The 19092-nt window shown below is 43.8% G+C and overlaps 1 long non-coding RNA gene across 1 annotated transcript; it reads right to left on the reverse strand.

Moving 5' to 3' along the window:
* Positions 1-2323: 2323 nt before the first annotated feature.
* Positions 2324-15511, reverse strand: LOC124294947. Its single transcript, XR_006904846.1, has 2 exons — positions 14907-15511; positions 2324-2815 (listed from the first exon to the last, which is right to left on the reverse strand). It is a non-coding gene; the product is annotated as an uncharacterized LOC124294947 (long non-coding RNA).
* Positions 15512-19092: the final 3581 nt, after the last annotated feature.

Here is a 19092-nt window from a genome sequence, read left to right on the forward strand (position 1 = left end):
TATAAGCGAGCTTGCAGCGTGGGTATAACGCGTTGTACGTACGTATGCACATAAGCAGCGTACCCGCGCATAAACATCAATTTTAACGAACTCCGTGGCCCGATTCACTCTGCAATCACGGAGCAAAAGTGTTGTTATTATGGTGAAGAAAAAAGAGCCGCGGCAGATGGAAATTTTCGCATATCTGCGTTCTGCGGTTTCGCAATACGCTGTCCCAGCCCGAGGCTCTTTGCCCTACTGCCCAAATTTCGCCCCGATTGACAACAATAACAAACCTTTACGAGCCGTTGTGCCACACATCAAAATTCCCCGCTGAGCGTCTCTTTTCGGCGATAAACACGCTCCGGAGTCATACTTGGGCGAATAACAAGACGGTTCGTGCGTTTTTACTGGAATTGGTAATAATTAATAACTTCGGAAGCTTCGTTCGCGTGCCGGACGGATTCAGTTTCGCCTTCCAAACGCGACATTCACTTGTCGACCGATCTTCACTTGTCGGCTCTGCGTCGACCGTTAATACGAAAGTTCGATAGATACGCCACCGACGCCACGCGAATTGCTCTGCCGACTCGTCGCGCTGTCGGTAACGCGCTTACAGTCGGCCATGCTCGATGGTAACCGTCGGTTATCGACGGGTATATTCACGCTTACCGACGGTAACTCGGACTGGTGAGCGTTCCGTGGATTGGACATTTTTTATTAAATAGCACGTTACGACGGTTACGACCCGCACTACTCGAATATTGAAAAGTACAGAGAGGGAGGAAAGAAACTGCCGAAAATGGAACGGTGGTTGTCGATTAATAATTGAACCGGTTCAATTATCGATCAGTGAATATGCGAGTACGGTGTAATTCAATTCTCGAATTACGTATGCGGATGTAATTTTATTATGACTCGGTACAACGTTGCGGGTTTCATGCTTCGGGAGAATGTGAACATTCAATAACGCGGCGGTAGGTTTAACCGTTTATTCGGCGAGGCAGGAAGGCTGCACAAGTGCATTACGCGGCATGCATAGAGCGGGGTTTGAGAGGCTGGGTAGAAAGCGTATGATCGTTGAGGGGTAGGGGTGGTATAACGGAAAAAGGAATAATAATTCAAATATTGGTATAAAGCTAAAGTTCTTGGAATAGCCCGGCTCCCACTTCTACCATCCTGAAGGCCTGAAGTGGCACTAGACGATATCGATGCCTCTTGGCTCTCGGGTCTTCGCCGCGAGGAGTACTCACATCTAGGAGAGCCGGCATACCTCTCACGCGTGCAAACATGCATACACACACACACCCACGTACAACCTCCGCCCACCCGCCACTTCCGGCACTTCTGCTGTGCTGGCATCGCCGAGTAGTATATATATCTAGATAAAAAGTTCCGATATTCGTAGAGTATCGGTATACCGAGACCACCGTATGTATATCAGCGGCATTATCTAGATGATAACCCCTCCCTCAATCCCTTCGCCTCTCGGCCGTTCCGCAGCTCCGGCTGAGACGCCTTTATTAACCCACATCGAAAAATCTTCGAACCGCGAAAGGTTGAAGCTTTGGAACCGCTGCTGCGATTCTGTAACGTTCTACAAACGTCGCATTTCAAATTGCGTGAATATAATTGTCAGCTTGGATTCCACGAACATTTAATTGACGATACTACACAGACTTGTACCTGTAATGAGATGTTCAAAGACGAAAATTAATTGAGTCCGCGGAGCGGCGGCGGGCCGCAAAATTAAATGTCTTGCCGTGTGCTATACGGCTGTTTAGATGCACAGATTCTCGGTACCGTTAAGTATTATAAGGGCGGTTCTTAGCGCGGGGCGTAAAATTCCGAAATGACCTGCGGACGCGGATATACGGCGATTCGATCATTCGTTCACTTATTTAATCACGGATCAGAGAGAGGAGCAGAATTTTTCAGAATTACGGTATCCATTCCAGTCCCGGGTTCAGACCTCCGGGAATTGGAATAATATACTTCTATAGGTTGTACCTACAGCTCAGAAGAACATATTCTGAATCCTCGCATGACTCGTAGCCGTTAAACCTTATTTCAATAATTTAGTTCAGAATCTGTTACATATATATGTATATATAGGTGGAGGTCTTCCTCCTCCGGAGAAACTTGAAATAATAACGAAGAACCCGTTAAAGCGCTTCGAGGAGCAGCTCTTTTAAATCAAGAATTAAATTACGCGGTCGCTCAAAACCGTTGAATGTGGCATGGGTATGTAAATACCGTACATAACTACACACACGCTCCGTTACATACAGAATTCGACGCGTGGTGAGTTTGGCAACTTTGTTCAAAATTATAAATTCATTCCTCACAGTTCGAAAAGAATTTTATTCGTATTTCTATATACCATACGAATATGCGAATATTTGTGTGTACGCATATACGTATGTGTATTTATACATATTATATATGTCAATACGGTCGTAATATAAAGTAACATGTATTATATCAAAGAAATTAGGTGCAAACTTCGTACGTGTGTGAGTTTAGTGTGAAATATCATAAGTCTGTACTTTCACGATAGTGAAAGTAAGGGGAGTAAAATCAGGGATTGATGAGAGAAAATAGAGTGAAATATAAAGATCCTAGAGTTATAGGGTGTAAGGTATACACAGACGTAACGAAGTAAGCAATATTGAGAGTGACGTCGGGTGAACTCAGCTGTGGCTCTTCCTCGAGAGATTTTGATACGGGTCGGCAACGGATTGGCAGAATTTGATGAAAGGTAGTCCCTCGTTCCCGGAGGCTGGAACATTACATCTGGTCGCGGACCCGTGGTCACTCAAAGTTTGATTTGCCCCTGAAACCGAGAAGAGAGAAGAGATATCTTCGTGTACATGTATGTATGTACGTGTAACAATAACTGATTAGGGAAATTAATTGTGCAGGATAATTGGCTCGTGCATGATTAGAGATCGAGCGGGAGCCGGGCTCGATTTGCGTTTATAACGCTGCAGGCGTTATACACCTGGCTCGAGGACTCCGGGCGTTTATTATGATTACGATTAATACCAACATAAGTAACAATGATCAAACTTAAATTACATTCCGCGCGCTAATTGAAGTTTGAAATCCTGAGGCGAAGGAGGAGGTGGAGGAGGAGGTGGAGGCAGAGCTCCTCGCGCATATTTCTCTATCTCCGAATTTCCATACCAGCCGGCATTGCAGCCTGAACCCTCTCACTCTCACGTCTCGATCCTCGCGTAGCTACTTCGCCTGGCTTTTGACGAAAGGAATAATATTTAGTCGAGAGTTAAATCCCATGATTCTATGTCGCAGTGGATTAGGACTTGACGGAGCTTCGAACGGACTCCCGATAAAGTCGAGCCGCGGTATTTAGTTTCTATTTTCCCTATTTTTACTCCTGCCCGTTCGGTTCTTTTTCAAACGCGTTACATGCTCGGTATGCCGGTATATCTCAGGCTTCACGCTTCGTTTGCCACATTGCACGACGCTACGCTAGCCGGCTAGTCTCGACGCCCAGGATTTTCTCCTCTCCTATGCATATTCTCATCCCAGAAAACGGTTTTTCTCGCAAACTGTCGCGGAAAGGATCAAGCGAAAAATTCACAGGTATATGCGAATGGAAAATAATATGTGTCCGTTAATACACCGTGGGATAAAGGAGAATATAGGATAATGCGTATGTGATAATTTGCTCGAACAAATCGATGAATAAAACGAAGGCTATTCTTTAACGCGGTGGCTTTTTTCGTTCCGCGTTACGCCCTGCATGCCGGCCCGAATAACATACGATATTTATCCTACGTATTTACATTTCAACAAGATTCCTATCTGTCCTAATTTTCAGCTTATGCAAAACGATTGATTAATTAAACCCTGTGCTCGTTGTCACGGCTCCTCGCGTACATGTACATACTTGTAGGTAAATGTTTGTATAAAAAAGCGACAATATAACAAAGGCTTTTCGTTTAATTGGCGAAAAGAATAATTATTATTATCGCTATTTCACGTTTTTCCAAAAGTTAGTCAATTTTTTCACCCTAACAGCAATTACAAGTGAACCAATATAATATTCATGATTCGCACATCCTTTACGGAAGAAAACAATTCGCCAGACCGGAAAATTTCGCAAAAATTTTCAGTGCAACGGCAAAGGATTAGCAAGTATTATATGTACAGCCAAGTGTCGCGAGAAATGTTTTTACCGTGACTATATTGATACTAAAATTTGTTGGTCCAGCGAATTGTTTTTATTTTTTTCACGTTTCAATTTCAGCGAGTCGTTTTGCAGAAATTTATCCGTGAACAATACTCACGAATGGATACTTCGAAACCAACGTTTCCTTTCTCCTTTATTTTTTCTTTCAAAATCTCATCCACAACGTACAATAAAATAGATTGTCAATTTGTTTGATCTCCGATAAGAGTTTTCCCATATTTATCATGTGATTCGGAATAAATTTAAAGAAGAGAGGAAAAGAAAACACAAAAGTGAACGTGATCGAATCGCTCGTCACGAGCTGCGATACGAGGGTCTCGAGTATGTCTACAGCGGGGGTCAAAAGGTATACACCACCGGGGGCAAAGATGAACGTCGACGTCACACGCTACACACGTTGTAGGTATGGAGGAGAGAGAGAGGGAGAGAGAGAGAGAAAGAGGTGGAAAAGGAAGAGGAGAGAGGGGGTCACGGGGTCGCCGAAATGAAATCGATACGTTTATATTTGTTCTATCCGCCTCATCCCCCCGGTGGCAGCATCATCGAACAATCCTGAGAGCAATTGCAAACCATGGACAAGAGTCGAGAACGCCGCTCCTTAAACCAGCTATTGAACCACTGTTAAAAGGCTGTTGACTGTACAGGATACGCAGAAAACGGACGATTCTTGTTCGGATGAGTAATACATCGATTAGTACGTATATCGGGAGAGAGAGAGAGAGCGGAAAAAGTTGGAGAAAAGCTCCAGGTCGATTAGTTTTTCTCTCGTTGCGCAAGAAACGCGCCCCGGTCGCAGCGATAATTATGTTTGAAAAAGGTACAGGCAATATACTTTTTGCAAAATTCTTTTTCCATCACTTGGACAGAAATTAATTTCTCGTCGATTTTTCTCAACCCTTTACCGCTGCCCTCAATTTCAACATCTTCGCTTCACCTGACTTTGAGACGAAAATTTGGAGGCCAATATCCGTCTAATATCCCCGTTCTTTATCACCGAATATGATAGAAAAAAAAAAATGGTGAATCAACTGAACGCGAGGTCACTGGTGACGGAATGAATATTCATTTGTGTCGATTAAAGATCTGTCGGACTATTTAAATCGACTACACGTTTAGTCAGACCAACAGATCTTGAATTGACACAAATAAATATTCATTTCACCGCCCGTGACCGGAAATTTAGTTTATTCAACGATTTCTTTCCGCTCGGTGCGTGCGTAAAATATCGCATTCCTTACGTACGTACGACACGGGTATGCGCTAAATTTTCATTCCTTATTTTTTTAACCGCGATTTAAAAAAGCGCGGGATTCAAATTAACCGAGTAAGCGAAAAGTTGGTGCGCTCCTAGACGCGGAGTGCGAGTCTGTTTGAACAAATTCTGAGTACGTTGGTACACACGTCACCCCGAGGAGTGCCAGGCTGATCCACACGCGTGGCCGCCTATTTGTTCGAGAGATAGATACCCTGCGGTTCCTGGCCAGCTGCATACATGCACCGTGAATCCTCGTTCGGATACCGGGTCGCTGGATCTGCCCAGGCAATAGCTTCGCCACCGTATTTAGGCAGGTTTGGCCTCCGTGAACGCGAGGCTGGCTCAAGCCTGGCTCAACCATTCTGCAGTAATTAATTGGTAATATTCCAAATTGAGAGCATCGGAAGATCAATCGAACGACCGTGAAGCTAACCCGGACCAAATCTGACTCGGGGACTCAACTCGTGTTGCAGGCATGTAGATAGATACGTACGCTCGATGTTCCGAAATTCGGTTAGGATCCGAAGCCTGCGCGTCATTCCTACGACCAAAACTAATCGATTGTTTTTTCCCGGATAATCGAGTTTTTAGGAATTTCACGAACAACGTGATACAATATCAATTTACGGGATTAAAGTATCGATTATTATCATTGACTTACTTACTGAGAAACTATTTGATATGATTAGTGAAAGATGAATGAATATTTTTACTTGAAATTGAAAAAATGTTTTGAATGAAACTACAAATTATGAAAAAAACTCTTTCGCCATTAAGACCACGTACTGAATTTTACGAAATTTTGGTTTCAAATGCACCGTTACGAAGAAAAAAAAAAATACGAAATAATCCGAAATAATTGAAGATACGAATAACGAAAATGAAAAACAAAACGAATATGATATGGCTAATTTTGACTGGTTCAGACATTGCCTTTTGTTTAGAATAAAATGGAACTTTTTCTGCAGCCGATTGTAACGTCTATTGATCCTAACCGCAGGTACCGTAAAAAATTTCGCCTCTGATATTTGTCCGCCTTGTTTTACGCCGAACTTTGTGCGGTACATTTTTTTTTTTTTTTTCCTTAGATATTCAAATTTATTCCTTAACCGCGGTAATGGTTAAACGATAGTCTCCGCATCTGTATCCATGAACGGGGAACAAATGTATTTCCATTAAATATGTATGTAGACATAAATATCACAGCAAAGCAAAAGAGCAGTTCTATGCCAATTTTCCTCCCTCTCTTTTTTATTGCCATTTCTCTTTGTGCTGCAAAACATGCGACATCGATGGAAAAACGAGTAGGCAAATCGTAATTTAAGGATACCTACCGACATCTGTGCTGGCTAGAAGAGCATCTGTCTGCAACCTCTGTTTCTGACGAGTCTGTAGCCGTTCTGACACATCCGACGATTGGAACTACGCGGTGGGAAATACATGGGACGAGATTCGGCCGAACAGATGATCGCGATTAGAACGATGAGCACGGATAAGAAGATCCCTCCACGTAGGAATTTCATTTTTACCGAACGACGGAGACGATGACGAGGACGATGAAAGGGATCGCAAGACGACGGCGACAAGAGCTTTCGGACTTATGCTTCGGGCTTCGAACGATCCCTCCCTATATACCGCGGCAATGCATCGAAGTTAGTCATTAAGCTAGAAATGTGGTTTCCGTCCGTTTCTTTAACGCCGGGATTTCATATCTTAAACACTTCGGCGAGAACACGGTCACGCGGTTATGCGGTTTCGTTCCCAGTATCCGTCGGACTCCGTTGCACGAAGCGAAACGTTACTCACGCAGTTGTGCGATTCCCGTTGATATTTCTGATCCACGAATTAAGACGCAGATCGCCTCGAGCTTTCCATGACGCTTCGCTTCTGGGTAATAACAATGATAATAGTTGTGATAATAAGCTTTGTTTATTAAAATTTTGTTTGTAAACAAGGGAGTGAGGAGAAGAGTGAGGCAGGTTTGCAGTCGCAATAGAAACACACCCGCATTGGCACGAGGTATGGACAGCCCTTCGTGTGAGCGGAGTTTGAGGCTGGCCGCCCAGCAAGCTGCCTTTCGGGAACGAATCAGGGCCAAAAAACTATTTATTTCGGTTTACTGATAGCTGAGAATTAGTTGAAATCAGAGAAAATCACGGAGAAAGAGTGCAATGGTGTTGAAATACGAAATCAGATGGCGTGTGTTTTAACATGTGTTTCTTTTTTTTTCTTTTTTTCGTATACTTAGTAAACTTTTCGAAATATTTCTTCGCCGTTTTCAGTATGGCGAATTCAATCACTGAACCCAAAAACCCTTTTACAGCGTTTTTGAAGGGATTCGAATAAATTTGAAATTTTTATCCACCATATTGATCTGTCATCTTGGATCCTTGAAATCTAATTTCAGATTCATAATCAGCGAGCCAAATTGACTCAGCACAATAGTGTATGAATCGAGGAGTTAAGATGCTGGATTTCCGTGTACTTGACAATCTACACAGTTTTATTACTGTATTTTGTATAACGTGACAAGTAATACAATTTAACAACAACAATAACAGCAATCCATTTATTGGGTTCCTAAGAAATGTCCCCTGTGCACTTGAGCCAAATACACATATGCATGTATAGATATTCTTGTACAGGTGAAATAGACAAATGCCAATGATAATTGTAAAACGATTCGATATGAAATAAAGAGAACAAAAAAACACCGAAATAAATTGTGATCCGCTAGCATACCAAGCTTGTAAAATTCACGCTTAGGTCTGTGACGGCCAATAATAAACAATATCGGATATTGTGCAGCGAAAAGAAAAATTGAAAAATAAAAACATGCCGCAACCAGGTTATCGAAAAAAATCTGCTCACCCGGAAAAAAATGATTAACCAGACTTTCCGTTGTTATTAAATAAACAAAAAGTCGCGATACGAATCCTAAACGAATGTCGAATGTCTGATCTGCACTCACCTAAAACAGTATGCGACATCTACCGTTAGTGTAAACGGCGCCACCCGAACATCGAATTGGTACGACGAAGAGGGAGCCTTCGTTTATCTGAGTCGATTTCGGGAACGAGTCGAAGGGAAAGAAGCGCTGAGTGACCTGGGAGGTATCGGTTGGAGCCGAACGGACCGATGACAGTATCGGCAAGAGGACCGCGACCAGCGCGATGAGAAAATCGGCTCTCATGGCGGGTGTTTCGAGATAGAAACCCACGAGATTTTATCGAGGCGCTCAGCGTCGGGTCGCACTGATAAACTGAATATCAGAGAGTGTCGATCCGGTCATCCCCCCACCAACGAGCAAAGATCCGACACGGCAAGGCTGTGACGGATGCCAACACGCGGCTGGCTCGCGATGTCGTGCGTGAAAAATAAACGTCAGCCTTGATTGTCACGCAAGCACACATCGCACGTATCTAGTTACATACACAGACGAATGTCAATGCCGCGTGACGCGCGTGTCTTCGTCGTTGAATCGCGTTCCACGATGTATTCCAGGAACGATTCTGTCATCGCGCGGCGTCATCGACGTTCGCAGAAATGCTTTTTGCATCGCGAACTTTCGCAGATTACGATATCAGGGAAGGAAATTTACGGTGCGGATGAAATCGCATGGATCCTGCGTTATGACGGAAAGTGAGACCTGCTCGGGACTTGGACGGAACGCTAATCAGCCACACGGATACGCTCGGACAGATCGTCCGTCGTGTGAAACGTGAAAATAGCGTGACCATAAATGGCTGTATGAATACGTGCACGCGTTGATTAATGGGACACGAATCAGCCTTAGAGATGGGAATTAATGCCTAGTCACTTATAGTGAAGATGTGAATAAGTCGAGTTTGCCTCAAACTGATTTAGAAGGAACGTGACGCTCTTTCTTGCAAGTTCAAACACCTGCTGATGCGGAGTTCGATTGATATACTGGTAATAATCGAATCCAATTATAATACTCTGCGGCTCAAGGAGAAAATCGGTGTATTACGCAACTAGTGCGTAAAATGTTATTTTACGCACGGGTAGCGATCGAAAAATATCGAACGAGTGACATTCGATCGCTACGTTGAATTAATCATCAAAACCTACGTATACGTATACCTAAATTTTACGTGACCGCCTCAAATGGGCTAAGATCGACCTTTGGATTTTCGCGAAGCACGAACTTGTGGTTAGTCGCGTAAAGTCAGATGCGTTCGCGTCGGCGCATGCGCGGAGTACAGAAAAGTCCACTTTCAAGTCCCAGGAGTTGAAAGTCGTCTTTTCCGTACTCCGTGCATGCGCATTCGCAGACTCACTCTACCCTCATAAAAACGGGTGCATTGTGTAACAACCAATGATCCCAGTTCATCTTTCCAAGTATAAGCAAATTCTCCCCAACTGCACGAACTTTTATACGACACAACGATGTGATGCAGGATTACTCACGGACAGCAAAATTCACACGCTTTTTCTGCATTGACCGAGGCTGGTGCGGAATGATCCTTCCTCGCAAGGATTGAGGGACATCCTAGGAGCGTCGATTACGGCGGCATAGATCCCATTTTCCGGAACCGACTGCGAATCCGATCTTCCAATTACCGAATTATTCCCAGAGGATATATTGATCAACGCCTCTCCGACAGGCCAGCAGCCCGCGTAGGCGCAGAATATAACAAGCAGGATCACAACCGGCCTTTGCCACTCCATAGTGATCTCCAAAAGTTCGAATATAAAAGTGAAATCGACTATTGTCGTCTGTATCTCACGCGGAGGCTGGGCGGCAATTGACTTCTCCCGGGGTTAAAACACTCCGAACTAATCTTCAGGCCTATGTTGCACAACGCGTAAGTTTATTTCTCTCAGTGTGCCTCAAAAAAGAATCAGAAAAACTTGTTTGCTTGACATAAAACCCACGCATGTGCGCACAGACGCGCGTAAGCACATTTATCGCCGGCTCTATGGTTTATATAACTATTGTTATAATTTATCGATACGATTCATCGTTGTTGCGGTCCCGCCGCCCTGCCAGATATCTCTTTAAAAGACACGCCACGCCGTTTTCCTCTTCCTTCTTCTCGTTCTTCTACAGTCGTCTGTTTTTCCCTACAACGATTCAATCCCGAGACGACTTCCCCCGGAAGTGATAACGCACAAGGTTTCGCACCGCATGCGCTTAACGATACGAGCCTTACAAGCTTCCGGTCTGTAACCTCGCGGCTTACCCTCAATTATACGTCTATACACCGAATATTTTTTTCGCTGCGTTTCGCCACTTTTTCACTTTTTATTCATCCAAATTTGTTTCGCATTCAACGTCGACGCGGTGCAATTTCGATTATACGATTGTCGAGCCAACGGAATTTTCACCCGTTAACGGTAGAATGTGACAGACACTTCTGACGGTGTACGTATACATTTTTTTTTATTTATGGCGGGTAATAATACAAACGGATTAGCGTAACGAGAATTTCTCATGGTAATAATTACACTTTTCATGTTCGATGTACGTGTAACGATAAACGAATATCAAGAGTGGTTTTGAATATTTCGAATCGGTATTAACGACAGATTAATTACTAGCTCGTATGAACGTGTAGAATGAACAAAAAAAAAAGAGAAAAAGAAAGGAATTTACAAGCGACATGCAAACACAATATTCATCATCACATACGATACGTTAAAATTATATTATTATTCACGTGAACGTTGTAAGGATACACTATTGGGGTGATTGTACAGCTTGTGTTAGCGTCAAATTGGCTAAGATCGAGCTTCGGATGTTACGCACACTGTATCAAAAAGTTATCAGCGCGTAAAATGGAATTTGACGCACAGTATCGCAAAAATTATATACCGAATTTAAAAGCTGCGTGCGCGCGTTTATCGCTCGCTTCACAACTGATAAAACGAAGCTCGAAGTAAGCATCCGGTTTTCGTGTATTTCAGCTTTATTTATCGACATATTTGAGCTGTCGATCGGACGAGCTCGGAAACGTGAAGAATTTAATATCGAACTGCAGCGCGCGCGTCACTCTTACGATAAAACATACATGATATACAACCGATGCAGGCATGGATGCATTCGCGTACGGATAGAGGGAGATGCCGGAGGTGATATTTTCGGTATGGATTATAAAACCGTCCCGACGAATAATAGAAGACCGTACACCGGAATGTTAAAGCGTCGTGTCACAGACCACGAAAAGATCAACGCGTTCCTCACGACCATTCAAAATAACAACCAACGGTCCCAGTTCGTCTTTCCAACCATATAAAGCAAACTCTCCCCAACTGCACAAACTTCCAAACGACACAACGATGTGATGCAATAATACTCACGGACAGAAAAATTCATATGAGTCTTCTGCACCGACCGTAGCGATCAAGGACTCTACCGTTTTCGCAAGCTCTGAAACTCCCCTTCTTACGAACGTCGATGATTAGCGGCTTGGTAATAGCTTCAGAACTAGTCGTTTTCGATGTCGATTGAGTGGCCGGATCGTTCCGATGGAACAGACTTTTCCACGCCTCTCGAATAGACCAGCAGTCCGCGTAGGCGCAGAATATAACAAGCAGGATCACAATCGGCCTTTGCCACTGCATACTGACCTCCAAATATTCGAATATCAAAATGGACTCGACTATTGTCGTCTGTATCTGACGCGGTGGCTGCTGGGCTGCAATGGAAGGCGCAATTTAACGCGGGGTAAAAACACTCTCAACTAATCTTCACGCGTGTTCTGCACTAACGCGAGTTTATCTCTCATGTCGTTACTACGCCTCAAAGCGGAACTCCGAGACCTTGTTTATATGGTATGGAACCAACGATGTGTGGCCATGCATGTGTGCGTGCACACACGCGTATGCACATCTATCAAACGCTCTGGAATTCGCAGCTGTTCAATGCATCGATACGATTCGTCGATGTTGCGATTCCGCAACCATACCAGAGGCCTTTTTAAATGAGACACGACGGCTTTCCTCTTCCTTCTTCTTCTTCTTCTTCTTCTTCTTCTTCTTCTTCGTCTTCTTCAGCCGTCTCGCTTTTCCCGCAACGATTCACTCCCGAGTCGACTTCCCCAGGAAGTGATAACGCACAAGGTTTCGCACCGCATGCGTTTAACGGTACTAGCTTTATAAACTTCCGGTCTGTAACCTTGAGGCTTATCCTCAATTACGCGTTTGTACACCGAGTATTTTTCCGCTGCGTGTCGCGACTCTTTCTCCCTTTATTCGTCCAAATTTCGTTTCGCATTCAACGTCGACGCGGTTCAATTTCGATTATACGATCGTCGAGCCGACGGCATTCTCACCCGTTAACCATTGGTACGTGACAAACACTTCCGACGGTGTGCGTACATACATATTATTACATGCTACCGTTACCGTGCTGGTTTCACGCTGTCGAATATTTTCAAATGCCCGTTTGTAATTACCTTATTAGCCCGAAGTTATCCACGAATTAATTCGGTATCGCAACGATGAAATCAAGAATCACACCGACCCAAGCATAGACCAACCACCTCGTACTCCTCGCGTTTTAATTAAAATTTCAACGCGCTTGTGTTTTATCCAAATCTGATTTCACTTCGCGGGGAGGTAGGATCAACGTACGTTCCCTGAACTCGACATCGCCCCGACGATCTTCGGTACAAGATTGCGCAGGTACACGTAAAACGAACTAATGAAATTAAGCGTGGTCAATTTTTCACGAAAGTTGACATAAATTTTCGACTCCGCCCGACCAAGTGGGCGCGCAATTATGCATAGATTCCCAGATATTATAGCCGTTACACGCCGCTGACTGTTCGTCGTTATCGTTCGAGGTGGACGTGCATCAGCGCTAAAAATAGGACGTGATATCAAACAGTAATATTTGATCACGTACGATTTGAGCTACCCCACCACCCTTGACAGCAGAGAATGCGTATTCGTTAACCTAATTGCTGGAACAACATTTGACCCAAAATTGTGCCGCACGATGATACTTGCGTAGATTAAGCTTGATGGAATTATATACGTCATGGAATCGGTCCGGCTGCCTGCTCCAACGATAAATCCCCGCCCATTCGCCAGTAATTGTAATCATGAAATAAAATTCAAGTCGTTAATATTTCTTCGTGCGCTCGGATCGATCGATAAGCCCGCGTGTAACGAATCGATAGAACGAAACAGTATCGTGCGAATATTTTTCGTATTAAATTTTACACTCAAGCAACATTACGCAGAGGGTACACTTTGCACAGAGGCTTTTACAACGATGATAATACAGCTATCCATGCTCTCCGCAGATATTGAATGAATATTTCAACGACATTGGCTATACGCCGTTTGGTCAACGATGAAAATTGTTTTTTCGGTTATTTTATGTTTTAGACATGTATTCGAATAAGCGGGCGTACTGTTAATTTTCCATCACTTTTCGTGCGCTTCGTTATTGCGAAAGGGTTGAAAGGGGGGAAAAAAAAAAAAATAAAAAAGTAACGACGTTTCGGGTAAACATATGGGATTAGGAATTCGAGCCTGTAGGAACCTTCGCTCCGGTAGGTACGGCCGATATAAAAAAAAGGTAGGATAGCACGGACCTCATTATCTCTTGAGGCAAACGGGAAGACAAGAGGGGGGGGGGGGGGGGGGATGATGCGGGGTAAAGAGATCCGGAACCTCCGGAGTAGAAGAAGGGGAAGACGAAGAAGAAGTTACTTACGAATTGACCAAATCGTTTGACCCGTGGCCTCCTGCTTCCCAAGTAACCCCAAATACATTTACAACCGAGAGAGGAGATACAGAGACAGAAAGGAAATAGGTTGCGGACGAAAAGGGAGTGGAGACGTGGAGGAGGGAAAAGGAAATGTAAATGTCGAGTTCTTAAAAATAGTCCCGCGGGTAGATCAACTTTACCCTCTCGTATCTAATTAGGGTGAATTTCGTTTTCTCCTTACACAGCGTGCATGGTTGCGTTGAAGAAAACTGGCCCAAGTTTACGAATATTTCATTCACGGATGGCAAACGACGGCAGAAACGTTTCCCACCGCAAGGATCAGGGGGTCGATTACCTAACATCACTTTTCACATTTGCCACCATCCAAGCATTCCGATTGGTTGACTAAAACTTGCAAACCAATCGGAACGCCTGGATGACGGGAAATGTGAAAAGTGAAATTACAGGATCGATCCCCCGAAATGACTTGACGAAATTATTTTTCTACACCCGGTGCAGCGCTGTTTGCCGAAGATTCCGAAACCCTCTTAAATCGTATTTCCTACCTTCGGGTTCAGCAAGAGAAGAACGAGAAAAACTCGGACCCACAAGTCCTCCGCAGCTTTGAGTGTCCTTGTATATTCTCGTTCTCAATGTTCCAAACTTTTATACGAATCACTCGGCGCACATACTACATATATATATATGTATTATCGGTGAGAGCGAAGAGAGCACGGCTCTGTACGTACGTACGAATGGAAACTTACGGTCATCCAAGTGAGGGGCGACATGTATCCCCGACCTTAAGCTGTGTGTCGGGGCATTTTCGTGTAGTAGCTACGTCAATGATATGACGAAAGTTTGGGTCCGCCGTCGTGGGGGACGGAGTTGTAGATGTGGAAATGGGGGTGCTGGCCGTGCCCCGTACAGGAAGGTGAAGGGCCGTCTTGACGTCGTCGCGAATGGTGTTTATCGTTTTGCTGAGGCCTGAGAAGACGTTACCAAAGTCTGCACGCGGCCAACCGCTGGCGTGGGAAATCGAAACGGCGACGATGGCGACTACGAGGAAAAACTTTCGACTGACCATCTCGCGTCTTTGGAACCGCATGATGTTCTCCTTCCGCAATAAGACTCCAACTAACTGAAGCTTGCTCTGCTTTCGGTCACTCGGCCATCTCTTCGAGGTCGGAGGTGGTCGTTATCGCTCCGCTTAATTGCGCCGTAATCAACGCTGCATAATCTCGAATTAACGAGTGCAGTGGGACGTCGGTCAATTTCTCGGCACATTGAAAATTATCTCGGTCTCGGTTCGAGGGAAGAACGTAGTTCGCCTAAGCTCGGTGATTTGAATAAGGATCTGCATGTAGCAGGATTTTCATCCCTAAACTCTTGCATTTTGTTTTAATTATGGATAAGCAATAAAGCAATCGTTTAAACGTTGATACCAAAATATTCTTCGTGTATCGATACATCACGTGTACTAGACCTCTCCTTAGCAAGGGTGAAATCGAATTTCTATGGTCTCACTCCCCAAATTGCTTTGAAATAGTTCAAAACAATTATAAATTTTTTTTCCATCCATATTTACCCACCCCTAGAAAGCCTTACTTGTTTCCGTGAGAAAAGCATTGATTTTTCGAGGTTTTTAATCGAAATTGCGTACCTAGTCCAAGAAGAACCGTAAACATTTTTCTGAAACAGCAAAACGAAGGTGAATATTTGTCCTCCTTTGAAATACCGCTTTGGAAATTTGGCTATCTCGATTTTTGACTCCGCTATCTAGCTTTTAGTGTGGCAAGAAATTCCGACCAGTGATTCAAACTTTTCGGTCAAGGAACTCAGTGGTATTAGTTTTAAATAAAAAGGAAATTCTTCGCTGAAAATATTGACAGGTCTAATATATACATGTATGTATACAACCAAACAGGCGTTAATAGCCAAAGAAATCAAATGTTGTTATGTCAGCAGAATTTATTTGGTGCTAAAGTCGTATCAAGGTAGCGGGTTATCCTAAGGTCACGATGGAGTAATCATTACTTTAGAGTAGCTGTTCAGTTAATCCATTGGGCTGCGGTCACATCGTCTTTCTTTTAGAGAATAAGAAAAAATTATTAAAAATTCGCGATTAGATTGGTTGTTATCAGAACTGAGGTTAAGATGTCGAAACCAAATTAGTCCATTGTATGTAAAAGAGAGCAATACTCAAATTCATATCTGTTTCGTAATTTTAATATCGTAATTATGTTTTTAATCCGCATCGAAAGTCAAGAAAACACATTTTGCGCGAACTACGGATTTAGATCGCCACGGAAAATAATCCATTTTCCATTATTGGACAAAATATTGATTCAACAAGTGTCGAGTGCACGCGTAAGAAGCTCGCTTCCCGAGATGGATAGTGCGGGATACCTACCTAAGACTCGGTTACTTTATGGTCGAAAAAACGTCCGGCCTTCCAGCAGAGCTATTCGGATGTAGAACCGTAAGGAGAACGCCTATGGCAATGATTCTGCGTATCCCCTGAGCCGCGTAATGGGAAAGAAAAGGAGCGAAAAAATTCGCGAGGTGATTCATAGACGGAAGATGCACGATGTTTACCGAAATACTAAATCGAGTCTCTCTCTCTCGCGGGCGATTCAAAGGTAGCTTTATCTGTGCAACCGCGGAACGCATTTTCCATCGAGCAAGCTTGCGCCAGATCCGCAAGCACTTTTCCGTCCACCAGGGGCCCTGGTACTCGAAGTGAAACGTCGGGCACTTCGCAGGCTTCCACCGGACGTCGACGAGGCCGACATCGCGAGCAGGAAGAAGATGTCGAAGAGAAAGATGCCGGTCAATGGAATCCTGAACCGCATGGCGTTTGGTTCTGGAGGAGAAATTGACTCCAGGGATTTTTACGACGACTTTACACCTTACCGATGCCGCGATAATTCAATAATTCACCGTGTCGCATCACGCTTAGCAGGTGCGCCTGCCAATAATTCCGAGCCAATAAAGCTAACTCGGAAGAATGAGTTTGTTCCTCGAGTGCGATAATTGGTTCGCGATACTTGAATCGTTTTCACGGTATAACCTCGCATGCCAATTATTAACTTGAATTTTAATCAGCAGCGCTGTTAGTCCGCGGAGAAGAAGGAGAACAACGGAGGGGGATAAACGAAATTGTTATTGCGTGTAGACGGTGAGATGAGAGGTGATTTTTGCGGTCGGTTTACTCCGTCCGGGTCAAGGAATCACCGCCTCGAGATACGGGGTTATACGGGGTTATACGGGGTTATATCCATCTGCCAGTTTCCCCCGGCTTCGTAAAACACAAATTAGTTTCCAATAATTCAATTAGCCATGAAACACTTGGAAAACCAAAAGGTTTTACGAGCGTTCGTATATATATATATATATGTTCGTGCAACGCGAGGCGGACATGATGGACATATAGTTCCAGCTGGTGTGGCTATTTATGTTTAACATAAACACACGATCCGAACCAAGATACACAGCCGTTTTATCGCTCGGAAACTCGATTGTATAATAATTTTCCGATTAATCAATACCGAAACGTTCGTTCTCTGCATAAGACGTGCATGGTTATATTATATGCACCAGATGGTTACCGTAAAGTCGAACTTCTCGCATTTGTATCGCAAAAACAGTAATTTCAGACAGTAGGTTAAGGATTTGGTGCAAAAAACACGTCGATCTACGTTTTTTTTTTTTTTTTTTTAGCCGAGTATTAGAAGGACAAGATCGAATTTATAAACACGGTTAGTACAAGGCTGTCTGAAGTTGTGCTGTCATCGTAATAGCCGTGTAAAAAAAAAGACGTTGAAAATCTACGTGCTTTTTGAACCAAATCCCTGCGCCAGTACCCTAACGCTCACAGTTTACAGTTCAAACGTTTCTCAATACTACGAATATCATTTCATGTACGTATTGAAAGCGATTGAATATTTGCCCATGAAACCCCCGACGTATTTTAAATTTATCAGAGAGGTATATTTCCATGATTGCGAAAGTATTTGAGCCCCTTCAGCGTTGAGCAGACTACTTAAAGCTCCGATTCCAAACCTCCGATCCAAAATCTCATTTCGAAGTTGAATATTTAATTTCATAGGGCGTGTGCGGAGAAAGAGAAGGGAAAGACGCTTAGGCTCCCCTTTTTGACCAAACTTTGCCTCTTGAAGGAAAGTCGCGAGCGAGCGATAATTTCGTAGGATATTCAAGTTCACCGGCTAGATTGGATCGTAGCAAAATTTGTCGCACTTTGTTATTCCGAATCTATCCTCTTGTACGAGCTCCCTACCTTCTTCGCACCTATCTTTGGTCGAATTGCCGAAACTCCGTCCTCCAAGGCTGGGATAGATTTGCGCTCTCTGGAATTTACGATACCGGCCTACGGCAACAAGCCTTGGCACTTAATATCACGGCAGGCCGTCAGCCAAACGCACGAACGGTTTGTTTACAAAGTTATGAGAACTAAATCATCAAGTGGAGCACGAAAAGTGGCTCAAGTCTGGGTAAGAGGATGCTTGTTCACGGCGTTGAGGATCTTCATTAAGAATTAGAGAAGTTTGGAAACCCAATGAAGCTCCTTAGCCCCTCCCTGCCCCTCGCTCATTACCACCGTGGCCCAATTATACCCATAATTAATTTCAACCTCTACCCTTTCCATGAAATCACCAAATTCATTTCATTTTACCGCACGGCTGTTTTATGCTACTCGCTCCGTAACATTTTAAGATTCTACGCCGACAGATTTTTCGATATTTGTTACAAATTTACGGTGCGGCATACGTTTTAGATGATATCGATTTCAGTGAAATTGCTTCCTTTCCCGCAAATTCATACAGGTAGAACGGAATTTGATGAGATTGGATTGAATAAGCAGCATCAAGCACAGTGTTTATTTGATTTATTATTCGACTTGACATATCAGCTCGAACACGTTACCACCGA

This window comes from Neodiprion lecontei, chromosome 6, assembly GCF_021901455.1.
Source record: "Neodiprion lecontei isolate iyNeoLeco1 chromosome 6, iyNeoLeco1.1, whole genome shotgun sequence".
Classification (NCBI taxonomy): Eukaryota; Metazoa; Arthropoda; class Insecta; order Hymenoptera; family Diprionidae; genus Neodiprion; species Neodiprion lecontei.